The following is a 25,644-nucleotide window of genomic DNA, read 5'->3' on the forward strand; positions in this document are numbered from 1 at the left end:
TAAAAAGACAGAATAACTTTATTATATTTATTTATTTTTATGTGATGCTGAAGATCAAACCCAGTGCCACACTGGGTGAGCACTCTATCACTGAGCCACAACCATAGCCCTAAAGAGATACACTTAAGCAATACACACAGTCTGTAAAAGTCTATCCAAACAGTGAAATAAGAGTACCATACAAATAAAACCAATAAAACATTCAAAAACTTTATGAAAAAGTTCTCTCAGAAAAAGTCTAGTAATGTTTTATAACAATTAAAAAGTCTAAGTTCTCTTCTGCAGATAAAAGGGCTAAGATTTCAGATAGAAGATATTTACTACTTCACTCCCCAATATCTTAGAAACAGAACTGATCTTTTTTTTATTTTTTATTTTTTGGTATACTTTGTGGACAGGTGATTATACACACACACATATATGACAGCAGAATGCATTATAATCTTTTGGTAAGAATTAATCAATGTTTTAATAAGAAAGAGCTAAGAAAGTTCATTAGTATTTTTATAAATAAAAAATAGAGGTGGCTGGGGTGTGGCTCAGTGGTAAAGCACTTGCCTCTCATGTGTGAGGCACTGGGTTCGATCCTCAGCACCACATAAAAGTAAACAAACAAAATAAAGATACTGCATCCATGTACAACTAAAAAATATTTGAAAAAAAATAGAAACAAACTAACTGTCCATCAATATGAGAATATATGAAAAAAAATGCCACTACTAAAAGAACTAGAGGGATTTACAATAACCTAACATGGAATTTGTAAGACCTGCTGTTACTTAAGAAAAAAAGAAGGAACACAAGTACAAAATCAGATTCTATATATGTTAAGACAGCCCAAAATAATTCTTTATATGCACACATATTTATTCACTTAAATGCACAAAGGATAGAAAGTATACAACTAACAGTGACCTCTGGGTTTTAACTTCAAATAATTGTGTTCTTTGACTATTGCTGAAAGGCTGTATTTACATTTTACTTGTGTAATTTATGAACCTCAAGCAAAGTTAGTCAAAAAAATATATGAAAAATTAGGCTGAAAACAAGTAAGTTTCATAGTTTACAAACTCCTTTAACACATTATCTAATTTTATCCCCACAAAAGGCTTCTAGAATTTAAGGAAGTATCTTTACTTTAAAAGTGAAACAGATTCAAGTATTTATTAACCCATAGTTAATGAACACAAAGCCAAACCAGAAATGGGTCTTCTATTTCTAAAATCAGTGTTCAGGTCTGAATGCTATGGTGCCTCCATAGAAGCCTGACATGTAAACCAAGGCTCTCTAAATCTGTGTACTGCTTCTGGGCTATGAAAGTTCACAGTGTAGAGGGAAAGGCCCTAATAAAGCAGCATTCAAAAGACCTGGGTTCCAGTCTTGAGTACTCATCAAGACTAGAAGGTATAACCTGCAATAATGATTCTATGATTTAATGATGCTGCTTTTACAAATATAAATCCCCAGGCATGACCTCCAGAAATTAGGATTTAATTGTTCTGAGCATCAGGACATTGATTAATATGCAACTTGGTTAAGGACCACAGCTTTAGGACTTGTGTTTGGTAAAAATTAAAGCTGCTCAACATCCCTTGTGCTACTCACTTCACAGAGCTGAAATAAAGGGTATATGTAACCATATATGGAAAAGCCCATTAAAAACAATCAAATGTCAAATGTCTGGTGAAATAACCTAAAATAATTGTGTTTGAATGAGTAAACAATATTCTAAATCTTCTGTGTGCCACGTAGGTCCTCAGTCAGGACTGAGAGAAAACATTATCCTCAAGAAGATGGGAAACCACCAAGTCCTCCTCCTACTACTACTACTGCAGAGCACTGGGAAGAGGCACAGCAATGGCACAAGGATGGCCACGATGATAAAGAGCTCAGGAATTAATAGTGTAGGCATAATAGTGGGAAGAAAGTCTAGAAAGGCATGCGCAGGAGACCCTTGAGCTAGACAGGGCACATCACACTCAGGCTAGAAGACAACACGGAAATGATATGCTATAAGCCAGAGGTTCTCAGAGAAGTCTCAGGACCCCAGGGGATTCTTGAGACCTTTTGAAGGGTCTGCAAGGTCAAAACTATTTTAATAATAATACTAAACACATAACCACCCCAAACTAGAAACAACCCAAATGTCCTTCAGATGGTAACTGCAGTATGATGAACAGGTCCTGGCAATAACAAAAGAACAAATTATTGGTATAACAACACAATTAAATCTCAATTGCATTATGTGAATGAAAGAAGCCAGATTCAAAATACTACCTCTAGTATAACTCCATCTATATGATATTCAGAACAGGGAAAACTATGGGGACAAGAAATAAGTTAGAGGGGACTGGCTCTGTGGTAGGGGAACATTCTGGGGAGATGGAAATGTTCTATATTTTCATTATGGTCATACAACCATGTGCATTTACTGAAATCCACACAGAACTATACACTAAAAAAGGTGGATCTTGCTGTATATAAGACCTTGATAAATCTTACATTCAAAAATAATGTTACTTCCTATTTCACTCTCATTCTCTCATGAGTGTACAATGTTTTCCAGAAGCCCTAAGATTGTGCCAGTGTCATCACCCTGCAGCAAACACATATGTGCTTATATATTCTGATATTTTTCTCCATTTTAATTTCTAATACAAGTAAATTGTGATGGACATATAACAGACATACACAAAAGGTCTCTTAAGTCCTCAATCACTTAACAATATGAAGAGTTTCTAAGACCAAAAAGTTTGAGAACTACTGCTATGGTGACAGGGAGGCCCTGGAGTGTGAAGAAGCAAGAAGAAGAGTGTAAGAAGTTACTATAGGATCTGAGTAAGGGCAATCTTGGGATGGATTGAAAAGAAATTAGAGCCACATGTCACCTGGATCTTGCTATAAATTCCAAACCAGTTTCTCTCTACTGGGCTCTCTCCTTGTTGGTATATTATAGTTATGCAAACTAATTTCTGTTCACTGGTGTATAATTAGGAAGTATCTACAAGAGTCAGTGTCTACAAGAGTCATCCTACAATGCATTATTGAAAAGTAACTTTTAGACTACTTCATTCATTTGCCACTGTCCTTCAAATGATCCCAACGATTTTAAACTTTACATACTCTAAAATTGAAAAGTAGCTCTCCTATAGAAGTACAAACACTGGTGAGTGAATCAATATCTCATGATCACTTAGATAAATTCAGCAATTATTTAAAAAGTCAATTTGATATGACTGAAATGTGTTTTCACTTGTATCCAGGAACATGAAACAATCCCAACTCAGCACAATTTTTTCTATAAAATGTGGTTTTCTGGACTAATGGGGAGGGAGATGTTTGATTGTTTCTGGTACAATTACCTTTCTACGTGGGGAAAATTCATTTCTAAACACTAGTCTTATTAATTCCAAAATATTTGAGCATAGATCTTTCTCTGTAATCCCCTTGTGTCCAGAACTGTATACAGTACTTTGGTATGCCAAAGAGGTAGAGAAATTATTTTTAAACCATCCATTTGTTAAGCTTTAAATAAATAGGAGATAGATAGATGAAGGAATGAATGGATGATAGATTGGTCAATCAATCAGGCGACAATAGATGACAGGTATTAGAACAAAGGATGATTCTCAAACTAAAAAAAAATTTAAAACAGTTTTAAAGCAATTTTAAATGAGTATGAATATATGTGTTTGTGTTTGGTGTTTTTGTTTGTTTTTTGTACCAGGGATTGAACTCTGGGGCACGCAACCACTGAGCCACACACCTAGCCCTATTTTGTATTTTATTTAGAGGCAGGGTTTCACTGAGTTGCTTAGTGCCTCTCCATTACTAAGGCTGCTTTTGAACTTGCACTCCTCCTACCTCAGCCTCCTGAGCCGCTGGAATTATAGGCATATGCCACCACACCAGGCCTGTGTGTGTTTTTTAATTGCCATTGTATACTGTTTCTCTAATTGTTTTAAGTAGTCAATCACATTGATACCTCTTAGCTAATATCAAACAGATGAGAATCTGTCTGGAGAATTCAAGTTACTACCATTTTTAAAAATTCACCTATACGTCTATTCCAGAAATCTGAGAACTTAAGAGTTCTGCCAAAGTGGCTATGTATTATCAAGATAAAGTAAAATCAGATCCTTACCTGAAAGTATAGTCCTTTTGAGTCTACCTTTATAAAAATCTTGGAAATTAGGTTACGGTCAGTACTGTAGGAAAGCCAAATATGAAATTTCACCTATGGATTAAAAGGGAGAAAATAATTAATTTAAAACACATGCACAAGATAAAATATCATTTATTCAAAGACAAAATTTCCAGACACTTTTTAATGCCAAATGGTTTCTACAAGAAACCTGTTTTCTGTGATTCAAATCCAAAATGGAAAACGTGGGTGGTTCTTCCTGGCTTACCATTCAGAGTCAGCCAACTGGCTGGCAAAGTTTCCACACAGCTTTAGCTCAAACTCTAGCCCGACTTCTGCCCTCATACTGCCACATCTTAAAAAAAATGAAAGAGGAATATGGGCTCTCTTCAGCCTCAAAGTCAGTCTTTACCAGGAAAACTTTCAATCATTTGAATAAACTACATCAAGTTTTTCAAAACTTCAAATCCAGAAGATATAGAAAATAATGAGAGCTAAACTCTCAGAATAATTCAAGGACTTTTAAAGCTGTCTCTAATTCTGGAGCTAGGGTTCCTGGTGGTGGTTGGTTGTGGTGCTGTGCAATGCTGGAGAACAAACCCAGGGCCTTGGGCACGACAGACAAGCACAGAGCTATGATTTCTAAATAATGACAAACAGCTTTCTTGGATACTAAGCTACAATAACAACTTAAATGAGGAGCAGGGGCTTCCAGACAAGTTACCTTAACACAACTGCACCTCTTCCCACCTACTGGGCACTCACCATTTGACAAGACACACCTGCCAACAGATAGTATATCTGAACTTCTAAATACATGGCTCTACCAGGATAGGATGTAACTCCAATCTGCAGCATATTTCCACAAATGCACGTAGAGTTGGTAAGCTAGCTAGTGTGTGACACAGACTTTAACTGAAAACAACACACCACAGCATGCCTTCAGTGAGATAAAGGTCACAGGTACATGACACCAGGACAGTAAAGCAATAGTACCCAGACTACTGCCCACTAAAAGTGAAAACCTTATATCAGTGGAAAAGCAGAAAACACAAGACAATAAAAATTCTGACAAGGACTTTTAACATTAATATAAGGATTCCAAGTAACCAACTGCTCAAGGGTAGCTACCCTCTGTTCCCAAAGATTCCAGACCCAATCTGAAAACTGCTCATGTCTCAGCAGGCTCTTTCTCAAAATTCTAAGAGGCTTCAGACCATTCACCTGCTTAGCAGAAAAAGGACCTCCATGGGCCCCTGGTAATGGCTTTGCATGATGATTCCTCTGCTAGTCACCCAGGGAAACCCACTGCCTAGGCCACAGTGACGGCCACCCACTTCCAAGAGATCATTTCAAGGGAACTTTCATATACAGATACTAAAATATGAACAATGCACACCATTTGTACATTTGAGTTTTATTAAATATCTATATGGTGCAACTAAGTCTATCATAAGCAAATTCAGATCAAAAAACAGTCCCACTGCACTCCTCCTCCAGCTGGGGACACCTGAAAAGTTTTCACTTCTTAATCTTTTCTATAAATTGTTTCTTTTGCAATATATTGTTAAATGAGATGCTTGTCATGCACCTGAGGTGTACCTCTATTTTAATATGCTGAAAAATTCAACTTTTGCAATAGCAGATCTACAGTAGGTGCTCTAGGTTGGCAGTCAGGAGGTTTTGGTTTAATTTTATCTGTAAAGCTGAGGGTACTGCAGTGGTAATGGGATGTTGCAATCACTCTTCCAGTTCTAAAAGCACATGATCTATATTTGCTCATTCTATGCCTAGTTGTGTATTTACCATAATGCCCTAAAACTCAGCTTAACTAAATGAAAATTTTCAGATAAAACACAGATCTTCAAACAAACTCATAATCGTTCCCTAGGTCATCTCCTGGCTTATATGCTCCTTTCCTATTAAGAATCCTTTAGTGAAAATATGTGATAGAATTAGTACCAATTCTGCCATTAATTGGCTGTGTGAAAAAAGGCAAGTCATTTAGGCTTTGAACTTAAGTTCATATAAAAAATGTATTTGATTTTCAGGTTTCTTTCCCCGCCCCCTTTGGTACTGGGAACTCAATGCAGGGGCACTGAGCCACATCCCCAAGCCTATTTTGTATTTTATTTAGAGATAGGGTCTCACTGAGTTGTTTACCGCCTCACTTTTGCTAAGGCTAGCTTTGAACTCATGATCCCCCTGCCTCCTGCCTCCAGAGCCACTGGAATTACAGGCATGTGCCACTGTACCAGCAATTTCCAGGTTTCTTAACATCGTTCTAAGATATCATTTACCACCTTCATCCTCCTTGAATACTAAATGTCAAATATATCTTTAAATAATAAAAATGAGCATTTGTAAACTATCTTAATGCCTCAGAACTGAATTGAGCTAAATGAAAATTTTGAAACATTATAGACAATCTTCATTTAAGTGTTTTCATGTTTTAGCTCATCTGTAAAGGGTTAAATTAACAAAAAGAAGTGTACTGGCACATTGGGATGACTCTGCTGAAGTATCTTCCAATTTCACCAAGAGATTCCTCCTGCTTCCCTCTCTCTTCCTTCCTCATCCCTCCTCCCTCCTCCATCACCCCATACTCTGAAATTCAACTTTTGTGGCCACAATATTAACAGTGAAAGTCTTTTACACCAATTATATTTAAAGGCAGCTAAGTGTTCAAGTCTATATCTGAGAATCTTTGTGTTTTTATCACTTAGTACTCCACATGTTAATGAGTTTTACATCTGAGTTCTTTATTTATTGCCAAATACAGTGATCCCAGAAAACTAGACATCACAAGTCACACACAATTTATATGCTGTTCACACCAACTGATGAGTTTGCCATTCATAATAAATTAATGAATAAAACAATCACTGGAAATGAGAATCTGTCAATTTACTATAGAAATCCTAAAAAGAGCTGCTTTTATCAAGTCATTTATTTAACACATATTTATTCTCTACTATTTATTCCTGAGGCTGGGAATGCACAAACTGACCAGTCTCTGCCTTCAAAAAGCTCCTATTTTAATGGAGGAGACACAGTAAGCAGTAAAGTTAATAGACAAATTATTTGGGGAATATATACACAATGTTTACAAGAGACACTGCTATTGGAAAGAAAAAGTGCAGGACAGCAGTGCATGAGGAGCAGGGAGGCTGCAACATTAAGCAGGGTAGGGCTAGAGTAAGACTCACTGCAAAGGCAGCATCGAGCAAAGATGTGAAGCACATGCCAAGTTAGCTGGGCTGAAGTTCCCCAGTAATTCTTAACTACTATTGACTATGTATGTAATGGCAAAAGCCTCAGCAAAAGAGTTGTGTCTGAACAAATTCATGAATCACCCAGAAGAGTAAACAGAAAAGTACTACGCAGCTCATTTTACCAAGGAAAACTTACATCTTCAATTAGGCATGTGCAGTGTGCTTCCCCCAAGTGTTGTTTTGAACAGTTCTTACTTCTGCAATTCATTTTCCTCAAAACTCAAGAACAAATGTCTAAGTGTTCATCTGTTACATAAAAGACCACCAGTGTTATCCAACCAACATCTCCCCACTAAGACATCCTGACTATTACATCCAGACTCAATTCTCAGTGTGGGGCTCCAGCAGGCACTGAGGCTTCCTCCCAGTGTGGAGAAGTTCTACTCCCCTGGGGGCAGGGAGAACAGGCTATGCAACCAGGAAACCAGGAGGCCTTACCACCTACCAACAACAGTCATGAGCAAATCACTATACCTCCTGGGCTTTGGCTTCCTGAACTACAAAAATCAGGGTACTAACCACATGATTTCTAAGGCCCCTATAGAGCTAAGTTTATATTAAATAAATAAATCCTATAGGGGCTGATGAGGTGGCTCAGAGGTAAAGTGCTAGCATGCACAAAGTTCTGAGTTCCATCTCCAGCACCACAAAAAAAAAAAAATTTTTTAATTATTTATTTTTTTTTACTCTAGAAAAACAAACATATATTGCCAGGCACAGTAGCACATACCCGTAATCCCAACAACTTGGGAGGAGGATCATGAGTTCAAAGCCAGGCTCTAAGCAACTCAGTGATACCATGTCTCAAAATAACAAAAATAAAAAGGGTTGGGGATGTGATTCAGAGGTTTAATTTCCAGTACAGAAAGAAAGAAAGCCAGCTAGCCAATCAGCCACATATTAAGTTTGTTTTGTAACTCTGCTATCTCCCACCATCACACATTCATACTAACTTATTCTTCTAACAACAGTAATGACTTTATGCTGACCCACTGATAAAATTTCTGATCTCTGATCAAAGGAACAAATTCACAAGAATGGGTCTTGATTTGCAGTGTTATCTACTAATTACAAAAGAATCTAAAACTGTTCTTGTCTTTGTCTCTTTATCAATACAATCTTACTAGATTAACAGAATTCTAAAGTTATACAAGCATGAAACCACTGGGGTTTTCAGCACTTTATACACCATTCCCCAGTATAAAACTTTGTTAAAGATCATTTACATAACAAGTATAAGGGTTCAATACTTGGTACTACAAAAAAAAAGTAATATATAATTTTATATTACTGATTCCTAGATTACTTACAATTCCATTACTAAAATTACTATATTATTTTAAATAAGTACTATAATGAGCATCTGTTATATTCATGAGTTCAGCATTATCTTCATTCCATTTTCACTTCAGTTTCCTACTATGTGAAGCTCACCTTCCCAATACAGAATTTTAAAATGGAAGCAAATAAACAAGTTGGGAGCAGGAGGCTTATGTTTCCTGTCTTCCTCGCCCTGTAGTACAGGCAGATGTGTAAATCAGGTGCCTTTACCCAGACACAACATGTGGAACTCCTTCAGAACAGAGTCATGTGGAAGCAGCAGGGTGGCAAAGTGTGCAGCACCCACTTTGCTAGAACCAAGAGTTGGGGAGATTTTGCTGCTGGTTTCCTGATTTGGGAATTCTGACCCTGGCAACTCCTCGCCAGGTCTACTGTGTGCTACTGACAAGACTCAGAAACTCAGTCTACAGTCTCTTTCTTCAGCCCTCTAGATGATTAACCAAACCAGCTATCACCCTCAATAAATCATGGATTTTCCTACCCGTAACTAAAACCCAAACCAATACACCTAGCAATTCTTTTCATTATTTCAACATAGTAAGAGGTGAAATGGAAACCAACATCTCCACAGAGAACACTCCACTATCAGCCAAGAGTTCCTGGTCTCCAGCCAGGGCTCACATCCACCATTGACACTGGAACCCTTCCTTATATAGAGTGCTCCATAAATTTCCCTTCTGCCTTGCAGGGAGAAGAAAATGGTTTTGGCCTAACTAATTTTTTATCAATAAAGAGTGTGATGACAGTAATTTGGCACAATATTTGAGAACAGGATATAATAAACATCATTTTCTATACCAGTTCAAGTTTATGGAGAATCCTGCAGAGTTAGGTAGCATTTTCGGAACATTCCCAAATTGCAGGCAAGGTGATCTAATGCTGAGTGTGAATGCCAAAATGATCAGCACTCTGTGCCAAGGCATAACTTAATTCACAAAGCAGCAGTGAACTTTTCACTGATTTTCTCCATCCCTCAGGGGACAATAGTCATGTTAAAACCACTGACACATCAGGTATCTAAAATACAACACTATTACCCAACACCAAAAGTAGTCTGAAAACACTGAGGAGTGATTATACATGTTAAAATTCTCTTTTTGCTATAAAGACATTAAGTGCCATAAAATCAGTTGGCAAAAACTGCAAAAAATAATCAGCTATTAATAACACTGTACTTTGAAGCAGAATCTTACAAAGAACATTCAGTGTCTGAGTAATCAAATTACTCTATGCTATCAAACTGCACAAAATATTTTTCAGGTAATACTCGAAGACAAAACTTTCTAAAAGATCATTTACACACTTCTGAAGTCAATTAGTGTCACTGATACTCATACAGAAGGCATCTCAATGCTCTGCCAAATAGAAAGTAGGTGTTTAATTCAATGGCAAGCCCAAGTATGATTCAACCGAGTTACTCAAGACAAGCCTACTAATGTTAGTGCCATCTAAGCTCTGGGTCACTGGGCACTCAGAGCAGCTCTGCTTTTGTTACTATGTACCACATCTCCCACTCCTGCTGCTCTGAATTGCTGTTATCAAAGGCTTTACAGTGTACTTAGCTTTAGCACTGACAGTGGGGAGAAGAGGAAAGCAAAAAGTGAAAACGTAAAACTATATTTTCCCCTAAGGACAAGTCAAATCAAAATGCTAAAGAAAACTTAAGAGTTTGGATACTCCAAAACAAATTTTGGAAACAATCATTTCATTGAGTCTGTCAGCAAAGAAGTTACTAAAATGAGCATCAAGCTTTACTATGATTACACGTGTACCATATGTGTCCTTCCAATGCATCTGGCCCTCTCTGCCTTTTAAAGTATTTCTAGGCTAGCAATGACACACAGCCTTTGTTGAAGTTTTTGTTTCTTACAGACTAAACTCAATCTTACTGCAAGCTTAAGGATATGATGCTCATTTATTAATAGTATCAAAATCAAAGGATACAAAAATACTAAGTGATTCCCAAAAATCAGTTTGCAAAACAATAACTGCTTTTGTGGATCCTCAGAAAAATGGGAACAAAAACATGTTTGAGTTTTTCATAAAGCTAAGTTTATCCAATTTAAAGGGTTACCCTTTATTTTAACATTATACACTTCCCATTCTTTTAATATTCAAATAGCTTTTTGGGAGGGGTAAGAGAGAGTACTGAATAAATATTAAAAGAATATTCTCTCTCTCTCTCTCTCTCTCTCTCTCTCTCTCTCTCTCCTTCTCTCAAAAGAAAGAAAAAAGGTATTGTGTCTAGCTACAACTAAAAAAAAAAAATTTAAAAAAAACTAGGTGCTAGGTGCTGTTCTGAATGCCTCTTTTTCACACCTCACCTTCCAAACCATGAGCACCTGTCAGCTTTACACTCATAAATACTAATATTCAACCACCTCATTTCTCACCACCAATAGGTCCAAGTCACCATCACCAATTCCTTGGAGTTTTGCAACAGACTCAGAACTGGCATCCCTACTTCAGCCCTGCCACAGCAGTCTATTCTCAATGCAGCAGCCTAGTGATTCTGTTAAAAATCAGGTAAGCCACGTCAATCTTCTGCTTAATCTTCCAGGAGTCCCACCATACTCAGAAGAAAAGCCAAAGTTCTCAGTGAGACCCACAGTCTTGAGACCACCTGCTGCCTTTAGGCCATTCTGAGCCCATCTCTGCTACCCGTCATTCCATTCTAGGGTTCTGGCCACATGGTCTTTTCTCCTCCGGTCTCCTTAGCCTAAAATGAGTCTCCTCAGATAGCTGCACGACTAGTGAGTGACCTTACTTCTTCAGGAAGTTACTCAAATTCCACCTTTATCTTTGTGGCCATGGAGCATACAAAATTATCTTCAGCAGGATAACATTAAGAAAGTTGTAAAAGAAAGCCAGCAGCCAGGCATGGGGGCACACACCTGTAATCCCAGCATCTCAGGAGGCTGAGGTAAGAGGATCGTGAGTTCAAAGCCAGCCTCAGCAAAAGTGAGGTGCTTAACAACTCAGTGAGACCCTGTCTCCAAATAAAACATAAAATAGGGGTGGGATGCGGCTCAGCTGTTGAGTTTCCCTGAGTTCAATCCATGGTACCCCATCCCCCAAAAAAAGAGAAAGCTAGCAAGTAGAACATACTTGCAAAGCACACATCCAAAAAAAGGACTCATGCAAAATATATAGTTTCAAAAACTTCCTACAAATCATTAAGAAAAGTAGTATTTAATAATTAGATTAACTGAGATATAATTTGCAAACAGTGAAATTCACTTTTTAAGGTACAGTGCTTCCATGCATTACAACAGTTGCATATGGTTTTGCAGGCAATACCAACCACAATGAAGATATAGAACATTTCCATCATCCCAAAAAGTGGTATGAAAATGGCCAACAAATATGACAATCTGCTTACATGCATTAGTCTTTGGCAATGCAGCATTTGTACACACACAACCCAGAATAGCTAAAGTCAAATGGCAGGCAATACCAAATGTTGACAAGAACTTGGAGTTCTCACATTCTTCCAATTGGTACATATAAATTGATATAACCACTTTGTAAAACTTTCACTCTACCAAAGTGAATGTGCACTATACTCTATAGCCTAGCAACTCTACTCCTAATTATTTCCTCTAGAGATGACTTTACCAAAAAAAAATATACAAGAATGTTGAAGGCAATCTAGCCATTAAGCATAGGTGGAAAATGGTACACCGTGGTATTTATTGTCATATAATGTAATTCTACAGCAACAAAAATGAAAAACCTACAAATATTTGGAAAAGCATGGCTAAATCTCACAAACACAAGGTTAAGTAAAAGAAGTCAGAAGCAAAGGACCATCATACACAGGGCTACATTTACATGGAGCTCAAAAACACACTAAGCTAATGCTTTGGGAGGAGGAAGGAACCAGGCCTTCCCTGGGGTGAGTTAAGATTCTGTTTCTCTTAATATTATCAGTATGCCATACTACCAAAAGTGACATACAGATTTAATGCAATTCTCATTAACATTCCAATGACAGTCTTCAGAGACATAGAAAAAGCCATCATGAAATTCATCTGGAAAAATAAGAGACCAAGAATTGCTAAAGCAATCCTTAGCAGGAAGAGTGAAACAGGTGGCATCACTATATCAGACCTTAAACTATACTACAGAGCAATAGTAACAAAAACAGGATGGTATTGGCACCAAAACAGACTGGTAGACCTACGGTACAGAATAGAGGACACAAAGACTAACCTGCACAAATACGGTTATCTCATACTAGACAAAGGTGCCAAAAACATACACTGAAGACAACCTCTTCAACAAGTGGAGCTGGGAAAAATAAAAATCCATATGTAGCAAAATGAAATTAATCCTCTATCTTTCACCCTGAACAAAACTATTCAACTCAAAGTGGATCAAGGACCTAGCCATTAGATCAGAGACCCTGCGCCTACAAGAAGAAAAAGTAGGTCCAGATCTCCATCATGTCAGCTCAGGAACCAACTTCCTCAATAAGACTCCTAAAGCACAAGAAGTAAAATCAAGAATAAACAACTGGAATGGTATTGAACTCAAAAGCTTCTTCACAGCAAAGGAAACAAACAAGAACTTGAAGAGAGAGCCTATGGAATGGAAGAAAATCTGCCACCTGTACCTCAGAGCATTTATCTGCAGGATATACAAAGAACTCAAAAAACTTAATACTAAATAATAATAGTAATAACCCAATCAATAAATGGGCAATGGAACTGAACAGACATTTCACAGAAGAAATGCAATCAATCAACAAACATATGAAAAAATGTTCAACATCTCTAGCAATTAGAGAAATGCAAATTACAACTATATTTAGATTGCATCTCACTCCAGTCAGAATGGCAATTATCAAGAATACAAACAACAATAAATGTTGACGAAGATGTGGGGGAAAAGGCACACTCATACATTGCTTGTGGGACTGCAAATTGGTGTAACTACTCTAGAAAGCAGTGTGGGAAACCATCCGTGAACTACGGAGGGTCTTCTCTCAGTATGGTAGCCAGGGAGATTTAGGTTGGGCAACTATCCATGGCTCTACCATGGAAATAGATCACCCAATGAATATGACCTTTATCTTTGCTCTGCTAAGAAGATACCTCGTAGTAGCTCCGGAGATGGGCATAAGCCATTGGGAACTGAACAGCCCACCTTGAACCTTGTTTAGTGAAGAACACTCTACAGAAGGCCTTTGATGTTTCTCGATATAAATAAAGCAGGCACAGGCTCCATTTTGCCCTAGTATAGAAGCTCAATCTGTCCTTCCCCAGCTTTTGAAACTACTGTGTCCTGTGGGGTTTTTTTTAATCATTCTATTTTTCCTAGCTTTTATTTCTCAGCCAGTTCATTCCACCAAGGGGAACCCCATTTCTACCACCTGCAGATATTCCTCAGGAAATTTGGGGAACCACCATTTGACCCAGTCTTCCCACTCTTCAGCACATACCCAAAGGACTTAAAATCAGCATACTATATTGACTCAACAACATCAACGTTTACAGCAGCTCAATTCATAATAACTAAGCTATGGAACCAACTTAGGTGCCCTTCAAAAGATGAATGGATAAAGAAAATGTGGCATATGTATACAATGGAACATTACTCACCCATAAAGAAGAATGAAATTATGGCATTTGTCAATAAATGGATGGAAATGGAGATTATCATGCTAAGTGAAATAAGCCAAATCCACAAAACCAAAGGCCAAAAGTTCTCTCTTACATACGAATGCTAACACACCATAAGGGCAGGAGGAGGGAAGGAAAGAATTTCTTTGGATTAGACAAAGGGGAATGAAGAGAAGGAGAGGGGGGTGGGAATAGGAAAGACAGTATAATGAATAGGACATAACTTTCCTATGCTTATATATGAATACACAAACTGTGTAATTCCATATATTGTACAATCACAAGAATGGGAAGTTATATTCCATGTATGTATAATATGTCAGAATACATTCTACTGTCATGTATAACTAAAAAGAACAAATAAAAATTTAAAAAAAAAAAAAAGATTCTGTTTCTGAGTGCTGACCACAAAACTACATTTACTTTGTAAAAGTTCATCCCAAGTAACACATGCTTTTTGTACTTTTCAGTATGTTTCTTATACTATAAAACAAAGCTTATTTTTAAAAATCACCTTCTCAATGACACTTGCTCCAGTAAACTTCACTAAAATTTCCAGTACCTCCAATATTTTACATCTTTCTTTGTCCCCTTAATTTGTTGTGTACTAAGTCCCCAGAGCCTAAATGGATATCTGGCAAACAGTAGATACTCAAATACAGAATTAATTGATTTATTAATTACACAGCATTGCCCAACTTACTTATGTCTAATTATTGTGTATTCAAGCCACAAATTCTTGTAGTTGGTGTATTTTAAACAATACAAAAGAAGCTGTTCTGGTTGAACATTTCTCAATATGGTTTTGAGACCTCTCACCTGCCTAATCATCCTCTGGAGGCTCAAATTTTTCCCATTTTCCAGATCAGATTCTAACCAGTTTATATGTAGTGTAACACAACACTGTGTATTAAATCTTTTTTTTTTCTTTAATAAATGAAGCCTGAAGTTACTTTAACCTTTTTCTCAGTCATATCCCCTTTTATAGACTCACTGAGTTTAGAGTTAAATAAAATTAACAAAGAAATTCAATCCTATTTATTTGTTTTCCTCACATTAAAACACAAATTAAGAAATATTAGACTGGGGGTGTAGCTCAGTGGTAGAGGCTTTTCTGGCAATGCTGGAGACTAGGGTTCTGAACGGGAGAAGATGAGAAGGGAGAGGTAAAGAAATGTCCCCACCATACAATGGTGCCTTCAGTGACTGGTCGTAAATAAGGACTGTTTTCAGGTATCTTCACTTACTCACACTGTCAATTTTAGCTCCCACAACACTGTTTAAAACATCATTTCTCTACCTTTCCACCATGATTCCCCTAAGGAGACTTTAGGGCACTTTTTTCTTAATTGCCCTTCCTCACAGCTTATTTATTTGGTATTATTTTGTAAATTCCAAATATGCAAGAAATGCTTAAGTATATTTACTATTGATTATAATAATAATATAATAATAATGTGTATCTAATGATACAATCTAAGTTTATTTGGACAGAGTCTATAGGAAATCAATTAGTTGGGAAAACTACATATGTGCTCCATGTTGTACTTGGGGAAAACTGTGTTCTCTTAATTTTTGAGCTCAGTGGTTCCTGAATGTTACCTAAACCAAAATTGCTATCTACATCATTAAAATATTCTACGTATTTATTTTTTTAAAAAAAGTTAGTGTCACGGATATACTGTACGTTGGATTATGCCTTTATTTATATACACTGTGATTTTCTAAACAAAATGAATAATATTTCTGCCACCAGGCTCCTCCACAAACCCCACAGGGCCACTTTCACCTCTGAAATGCATACTCTGCCAACCAACATATTACCTTACGTTTCTAATTTTACCTCCCATGTAAATTTGTCAACATAAGACCATTTTGATGAAAAATAAACCACAAATACAAAGTGACAGCATGGAATGAAATGCTTACCTCCCAGCTGATGCATAGCCATGCAATCCACTGTTTCCAGGTATACTTGTTAAAGAGCTACAAGTCTACCTAATAATCACTTCACTCTGCTCCATCATTTTTATAAGAATAGCATTTTGTTACCACTTTGTTTTGTTTTGTTTTGTTTTGCCACGATGGGGATTCCAACCCAGGGCTCCCTAAACATTTTGTTGAAATAAAAAAATCAGCAGTCCTTCTTTCCCTTTCATATAATCTACTTTTAGACTCTTCTAAAACCCTCTGGAATTTATTCCTTTCCCTGGCCTCCTGGAACCTACTATCTCAGTTTAGGGCCTCTGTAACTCCGAACTTCATTCTTTTAAGTTTCCTGATTCCCTAAGTTCAGATCAGTCCTTTTTATTTTCTACATTATTAACAAACTTTTTAAATGTAAATCTGATCATTCTTCTCCTGGGATATTTAAAATCTTTCCAGGGTTCCTCCAGGCCTCTAAAATAAAAAGACTCAATAGCTTTGCATGATATGCAAAGCCTTCACTATAAAGCCAGTAAACAATTATCATGAAGCCAATCCTCCCACTTCTAGAAATTATTTTCATAATCAACCCTCCCCCAGGTCTGGCAGAGTCTAGCAGAAATGTTCTTACACCCAAGCCTCTCTCCCCAACCTATCCCAATATCCCTTGGCTCTTCATATTTTGGAAGCATATTTTAAAAGTCTTCAAATACTTCCTATTCTCTTCCTTCCTTGCTTCCTTCCTAGTCACAGGAGCTCTTCAATACCAGCTTTCTAGGCACTATGCATACCTCTGGGGATTACTTGATAATCCATGTTTCCCCCAATATAAAGCACTTCCAAAACTATGTGAAGGAAACACACTAAAGGATACTTGTTACAAGCTGACCTCCCAAACTGGGAACCTGACATTTACAACCTCTGGAATTTGTTCTTTCCCTGGCCTCCTAGCACTTACTATCTCAGTTCAGGGCCTGGACCCATGGGCCAGCAGCATCAGGAACTTAAAAGGAATGAGAAACCAAATAAATGCATTTTCAAATACTCAAACTATTCTGGCTCTTGGCAACCACTACCTCTTACTCTCAGCCCTATCAAATCACCTGTTTAAACCAACACTAGAATTCTGCCAGAAATCAAATGATACTTAATCCATATCCTTTCTGGGGGGGGGGGTGCATTTCTTCTCTATCTTCTCATTCCTCAGTTTCCCAACTGGGCTTCCTCAGAAAACTATAGAGATTTTGGTATTCTGGGACACAGTTAATTTTACCCTGGAGATTCTGATTAATGTTAAATGAGTAAGAACTCTCCCACTTTAGTCTCATCTTTTGTATTCTACCCTTCTGTTTGAAAAACTTTTCTTGCTACAAAAGATAGCAGGACTATACTACAGAGCAATAGTAACAAAAACAGCATGGTATTGGCACCACAATAGACATGTAGCCCAATGGTACAGAAGAGAAGACCAGAGACAAATCCACATAAATATGATTATCTCATACTAGACAAAGGCACCATAAACATACATTGGAGAAAAAAACAGCCTATTCAACAAATGGTGCTGGGAAAACTGGAAATCCATATGTAGCAAAATGAAATTAAATCTCTCTCTCTCTCTCTCTCTCTCTCTCTCTCTCTCTCTCTCTCTCACCCTGCACAAAAATCAACTCAAAGTGGATCAAAGACTTAGGCATTAGACCAGAGACCCTGTGCCTAACAGAAAACAAAGTAGGCCCAAATCTTCATCATGTTGGCTTAGGATCTGACTTCCTTAACAAGACTCCTAAGGTACAAGTAAAATCAAGAATCAACAAATAGGATGTATTCAACTAAAAATATTTTTTTCAGCAAAGGAAACATCAAGAACATGAAGAAAGAGACTATAAAATGGAAGAAAATCTTTACCACACTCACCTCAGATAGAGCACAATATATGGGCTAAGGAACTGAACAGACACTTCACAGAAGAAATACAATCGATCAACAAACATAAAAAAATGTTCAACATCTCTAGCAAGTAGAGAAATGCAAATCAAAACTACTCTAAGATTTCATCTCACTCCAGTCAGAATGGCAATTATCAAGAATACAAGCAATAATAAGTATTAGTGATGGTGTTGGGGGAAAAAAGGTACACTCAGATACTTCTGGTGGGACTGCAAATTGTTCCAACTACTCTGGAAAGCAGTATGGAGATTCCTCAGAAAACTTGGAATGCAACCACCAATTGACCCAGTCAGCCCACTCCTCAGCATATACCCAAAGGACTTAAAATCATCATATTACAGTGACACAGACACATCAATATTTATAGCTGCTCAATTCACAATAGCTAAACTATGGAACTACCTTCAGCAGATAAATGGATAAAGAAATACACATATACACAATGTACATATACACAATGGAATGTACACATACACAATGGAATATTACATATACACAACGTACATGTACATTGTGTACATATACATATACAAAATGTACATTTACACAATGGAATATCACTCAGCCATAAATAAGAATGAAATTATGGCATGTGTCAGTAAATGGATGGAACCGAAGACTATCATATGATAAGTGAAATAAGCCAAACCCAAAAAAACTAAGGCCAATGTTTTCTCTGATAAGTGGATACTGATCCATAAATGGGGGGTGAAGGGGTAATGAAGGAACTTTGGACTATGCAAAGAGGAGTGAGGAGACGGGAGGGGGTGGATGGGAATGGGAAGGATGGTGCAATGAGGTGGACATAATTACCCTATATACATGTATGATTACACTATCAGTGTGACCCTGCACCATGTTCACCCAGAGGAAGAGAAGTTGTGCTCCATTTGTGTACAATATGTCAAAATGCATTCTACTGTCATGTAGAGCTAATCAGAATAAATTTTTAAATTTAAAAAAAAATAGTAATAGCAAAAAAAAATGATAGCAGGAAAAAGAAGTTAATTATTCTGCACTTCCTTTTTCTAAAATTAAAGTGCTCTATCTTCTTTTTTATTCCTCATTTTGTTTTATAGGGTGAAAACTAATTTGTACACACTTTAATAAAGGTGAATGTAAATACACTTTATGACACAGCAAGTTCACTCTTGGTCATACACCCCACAGAAATGCATGCCCATGGGCACCTTGAGACACATACAAGAAATAATAGCTAAAAACTGAAGAGTGAAACTCAAATGTCCATCCAGAGTAGAGTGTACAAACAGTTGGATGTTCATAAAAAGGAAAATTTATAGAGCAACAAAAATTAACAGCAACAAGAAACACAAGGACGACTTTTACACAGTAAGCAAAAGAAAATGTGCTATTATAACTCCATTTCTACAAATTTCAAATCTATGTAAAAACTCATCCACAGCATTAGAAGTCAAAAGACTCTGGGGAAGAAGGAAGGCTAATAATAACTACACAAAAGTAGTAGTTGGTGGCTGGTAATGTTCTCTTTCTTGATACTACATTGTAGTTACTTTTATGTATTCATTTTCTGATAATCTACTGAGCTGTACCTTTATGATTTTTGTACATGATATGAATCACACTTTTAAAAGTTTTTCAAAATCATTATGGGTAAGATTCAAGATAGTGGATTAGAGAAAGGCTATATTTCTAGTTGCTCTGTAGCTCAGGATTCAAGCAGCAGAGTACTGCTTCTCAGCAAGGTGAGTGAAAGAAGAAATTCACTGAAATTCTGTACCAGTCAGTCTCTTAGAGACTCAGGAATTCCTGGGCACTGAACAAAGAACAAGAAAGAGTACACTGGAGCCAAGATGGTTGTTGTAGCAGCAGCATCAGGGACACTGGTTCATCACAGAGGGAAGGGAGTAACATAAACAGAGACAGACATACAACAGACAAATTTGGCACAGAAAAACCTATAGAACAGAAAAAGCAGCCTGAATGTAGCTGATTCAGAGGCTGCACAGTGAACAGGTTTTTAAAAGTGCTCTGTGTTTTTCAACTTGGCATGAAGAGAGCCGAGGTGTTGCCACACTGTCCCAGCAAGCATCTATGGTGTGGTTTAGGGGTACCTAGCAGTATGTGAGTGAAATAGGAAAGAGAAGACTATACCCAGGGAATTCAAGATAGATACAGAAGGGAGTACAACCCACTTTGAGTCTGGTGGCTCATATGACCAAATGAAGAGGTTGGAAACCGAACAGGTAGGTGTGATGACATTCAGGGATTAAGCCTGGGAAGGCTGTATTCACAGGTAGTGGAATCTTCAAGACCTGTGAGGGTTGGCTCCCCTGCCCTGCAAGTAGAATTCTTGGCAGGCTCTGAGATCGAGATTCCCAGCAGAGATGGGCATCCCATCTACCTAGGGATGTGTGTTGATCTAATCTCCCCAGAGCTGATACCCACGGGGAAGTCCCTAAGGCCTGATTAGAGCTAAGGCCCAGATGAACTCCCACTCAAAACTCCAGAGTAGTCCACCTTGGGAATACCTTCAATCTTGTCTATATAGATAAAACTTCAATCAACAGTCCTTCCCATCCCACCCTTCCTTATAGTGGTGAGGAGGGAAGCTGAAAGATACCTCAACCAGCTTCAGTTTTGGGTCACCCCACCTGGCAGGCCAGTGAGCAACACAAAAAGAGAAAGGGCTTAATGATCCCTAGATCTTTTTGTACTCACTCACTTTCCCTCTCTCTGTCTCTTTCTCCCTCTCTCTTTCTCTCTGCATATAACCAAAGAAAACATGGAAAGGACATTGAAGCATAAGTGACCATCCATATTGACTGATAGTTTTGACCACCTCAGTGGAGACAACTCTTTAATTTTTCATTAAGAAAAATTTTTTATGTTCTTGCTGAGCTGATTCATGAATATATGTACATGTACAGATCTGCTTTTTTTCTCACTATTGTTATTTTTCCTCGTCTTTTGAAGATTGGGGATTTTGTTTATTTTGTTTTTGTTTTTCTCTTTCTCTCCAAAATGTCTTGTTCTTTTTCTCTTGTTAGTTTCTTTTTTACTTATTTTTCTTCTCCTTTATAACCATCTTCTGCTTTCATCTGTTCACATTTTGAACATTCTACTTTCTTTGACCTTCCTAATGCATTTTCTTTTCAATTATTAACTGAATTTTTACCATCTTTTAGAAATATTTAGTTTATATAATTCCTGACCCATCATTCATGTTGTTGCAGTTATTTATTACTGTGAATGGTTCAGTTGACACCTGCTGTTTACTTTAATGCCAGATCTAGCTCACAGCTATTTATTGTTTTTGCTGTTGGCAATTGCTGACCACACCATTCCTGTTTGGGTGGTAATTTTTATTGCGGATGTCAGAGTAGGCACCAGGGATTAATTTTAATGCTGTATATTGTTTGCTTCTATTATCGCTATTGTTCATTTTCCCTTTTTCTGGCATACTACAAGTTCACAGGGTGACTCTGTTGCTCCGCTAAACCTAGCCAAGAGACAGTGCACCTTCCTTCATGCATGATTTACTACACTCAAACTTCAGAGATAAAAAACCCCAAACTAATAACCAGGCCCCAAATACGTACAACTATAAGGGGTCTCCTGGTCACACTCTCTACATCTACTCCTATAGCAAATACAAATTAACACAAAGGCTTTGGACACCAGACTACAGAGGGTCTCCATCTGGATAACTCTACAACAGTTTGGCAAGAAAAGGTTATGCCAAAAAAAAAGGTCTACATGTAAGAGTAAAAGAGAAATCCATCCCAACAGATGCATAAAATCTAACATGGGAACACAAGAAATATGAAAAAACAAGGTACTGACGAACTGTAAAGTTCATAATTCATCAGCAACTGACAAAAATACCAAACCACATGAAATATCAGAAAAAGAATTTTTTAAATAATTATAAAAATGACCAAGAGAACACAGAAATCAACAACTGAATGATCTAAGGAAGACAGTATAGGAAATAAATGAGAAATTCAATAAGGAGATAAAAATACTGGAAAAGAACCAAATAGAGATCTTAGAAATGAAACACACAAAAAATATATATATAAAAAATAAAAATATTCAGTTGAAACTCTAACAGAGTAAATCATGCTGAAGACAGATTCTCTGAGCTGGAAGACAAAGTGATCAGCCTCAAAAATGTGAGTATTAAAGAAAAGAAAATAAGTAACATGACCAGAATATACAAAAACTCTGGGAATACATTAAGAAACCAAAGTTAAGAATCATTGGAATTGAAGATGGTTGTGAGATGCAGGCTAATGACATGAATAACTTCTTCAGGGAATAATAACAAAATTTTCCAAACCTTGCGAATGAGATGAACACCAAGATACAGGATGCATTCAGAACCCCAAATAGACAAGATCAAAAAGGAACCTCTCCACGACATGATTAAAATTAAAATGACTAACCCAGAGAACAAGGATAGAAGTCTCAAGAGAAAAATGTCAGGTCACATTTCAAGGCAAGCCAATCAGAATTACTTCTGATTTCTCAACACAAACCTTCTAAAAGGAAGGTTTGGAATGATGTGTTCCATGTCCTGAAAGAAAATAACTGCCACCAAGATTGTTATATCCATCAAAGCAATCATTAAAAAACAAAAGAGAAATAAAAACCTTCCAAGATAAATTAAAGGTTAAAGAATTCATGACTATAAGCCAGCACTTTGGAATTTAAAGAAATATTTCACACAAAAGATATAAAAAACAAACCTCAGAGTTCACAAATGAACAAATCTCATTTGAAGAGAAGTTAAAACAGGAAACATTATAAATAATCAAAATGGCAGGAATTAAAAAACATCACTCCAAAACAATATATAAATGGTCTCAACTCTCCAATTAAAAAATAAAGGCTGACAGGATGATATGTTGTTTACAAGAGACTCACCTTATATATAGGCAAAGACAGCCATAGGCTGAAAGTGAAAGGACAGAAATTGGTATGTCATGCTAATGGAGCCCCAGAACAAGCTGGAATAGCTACTCTCATATCTGACAAAGTAGACTTCAAAATAATCAGGACAAAGAAGGTCACTTCATAGTGGAAAAGGGAGCAATTAAACAAGAAGCTATAACAACAGTAAATATTTATGCCCTAAACATTGACGCACCTAATTGCATAAAACAAATACAACTCATATTAAAGCCTCCGAAAGACCCTCGTACAGGAATACTAGGTGATTTCAACACATCTCTTTCACCAATAGATAGCTCATCCAGATATAAACTCAATAAAGTCTCTTTAAACCTAAAATATTATAAATCAAATGGACTTAACAGACATCTACAGAATATTTCATCCAAAAACATTCAAATTCACTTCTTTCAACTGTTCATAGAACCTTCTCTAAAATATAAACCTGATATGATTCCTTATATCTTATCTGATCATGATGAAACAAAACTGGAAATCAACAATAAAAGACCAGAAATTATATAAAGACATGGAGATTGAGCATTACACTTCTAAATGATGAACTGGGTGATAGAAGATATCAGGAGAAAAATTTTAAAATTCTTAGAATCAAATGAGAATAGCAATACAATATTGCCAGAACTTCTGGGACACTATGAAGGCAGTTCTAAAAGGCAAGTTTATAGCTATCAGTGCCTACATGAGAAAATCAGAAAGATTCCAAATAAACAACCTAATGATACATCTCAAGGCCCTTGAAAAACAAGAATTAAAAAAAAAAAAAAGAATTAAAACCAATAGAAAAAAAATAAAATATTTAAGATCAGAGCCAGAATGTACAAAGTAGAGAATAAAAAAAAATAATACAAAGGATTAATGAAACAAGAGTTGGTTCTTTGAAAAGATAAACAAGATTTATAATTCCTTAGCCAAACTAACCAAAACAGAGCATTAATAGCTAAAAAGCTGGAAATAACCCAAGTGTATATCAAATGATGAATGATTAAACAAAACTTCATATATCCCCATAATGCACTATTACTTAATAATAAAAGGAACTAAAGTACTGATACATATGCTACAACATTTAAAAGCTATCATACTAAATGAAAGAAGCTAGTCATAAAAAGCACATATTATATGATTTCATTTATATGAAACATCAGAATAGGCAAATTTAGAAACCAAAACTAGATGAGTGGTTGGTAGGGCTGAGGGGATGAAAAGATAGGGTAGAGAGGTGAAAAGTAAAGGCCATGAGGATTCATTTTTGAGATGATGAATATGTTCTAAAATTAACTATGGTGATAACTGCACATAGATTTGAACATACTAGAAGCAACTAAATTATATACTTTAAATGAGCTAATTATTGGATATGTGAATTATGTATCAATAACTTTTTTTAAAAATCTGGCTTCTTTTCCAATGGCCCTAAAGACTTCTGCTGACTTCTTTGGAAACCACATCTACTTTTATTTGTCATCATTATTTGCAATCAAAAAATCACAATTTTTGTTTCTTGGAGCTTCCTTCCCATCTGGAATAAATTCTACTCCTTTTTAGAGTTCTGGTAACCTTGAAGGCGTCTTCTTTCTGAGCTTCAAGAGGCCCCATTTCTAAAAATCTAGGCCATTACATTCTCTTATACAACTTCCATCATGACTGAATCCCAAAACAAAATGGCCCCTGTCACCCAAAGTTCCCAGAGTGAATCAGTCCAATTTTCGTCTCCTACCTTCTAAAAATGGAATTACAAAAAAAGTCAAGGACACATCAGATATCTCCATTTATAGGGCTGATTTCTACCAATATGCAGAGAGTTTAAACTCTGAGGTAAATTCTATGCCAGATTTGAACTGATACATATTATTCAGAGAGGCATTTAAAATTAGGGTCCAGGAATACAAAGTTGCAAAAGTTTGCAAAAAAAAAAAAAAAAAAAAAAGCCACAGTAGTACCTTTGGAAGTCTAATCCGACAAGCAAACAGAGGAATAACTTTTATATTTTGGCAAAACTTTCCTCATTTTTCTGTACTCTGGCACTTATGAATTGTAATTTTTTAATCTATCCATTTGGCTTAATCTATGGACATAAATGCTCCCTATGAATCCCAAGGACTGGTACATGCCTGTCATACAGGAGAGCTTCAACAACTGTTTGTTAGTTGAATGAGTGAATAAAAGAGCATAAGTCTGCAAGGAGAACCAAATATTTTCCACAATGTCATCATCTTAATCTCTTAACCTCTGCCTCATGGCTACAAATCCCAGACAAAACTGATGCAGAAAAACACCCAAGTTGATTCCTCTCTCTGTCCCTTTCCCTCTCCTCCACCTGAGCACTCAGTTTTCCTACCACTACCTTTCCCCATCTGATACCCATGGAAACATGGTATCCATGAAAAGATAAACAAGATTTATAATGACTTTTCAAAGAAAA

General features: G+C 36.7%; 1 long non-coding RNA gene across 1 annotated transcript in view; it reads right to left on the reverse strand.

Annotated features, from left to right (window-relative positions):
• Positions 1-4,149: 4,149 nt before the first annotated feature.
• The window catches only part of LOC143641515 (uncharacterized), a 43,088-nt gene continuing 21,593 nt past the window's right edge, over positions 4,150-25,644 (reverse strand). Inside the window, exon 3 of the long non-coding RNA XR_013155357.1 lies at positions 4,150-4,237. This is a non-coding gene — a long non-coding RNA (uncharacterized LOC143641515). The remainder of the gene's footprint in view (positions 4,238-25,644) is intronic.

The sequence above is a fragment of the Callospermophilus lateralis genome, chromosome 3, assembly GCF_048772815.1.
Source record: "Callospermophilus lateralis isolate mCalLat2 chromosome 3, mCalLat2.hap1, whole genome shotgun sequence".
Lineage (NCBI taxonomy): Eukaryota > Metazoa > Chordata > Mammalia > Rodentia > Sciuridae > Callospermophilus > Callospermophilus lateralis.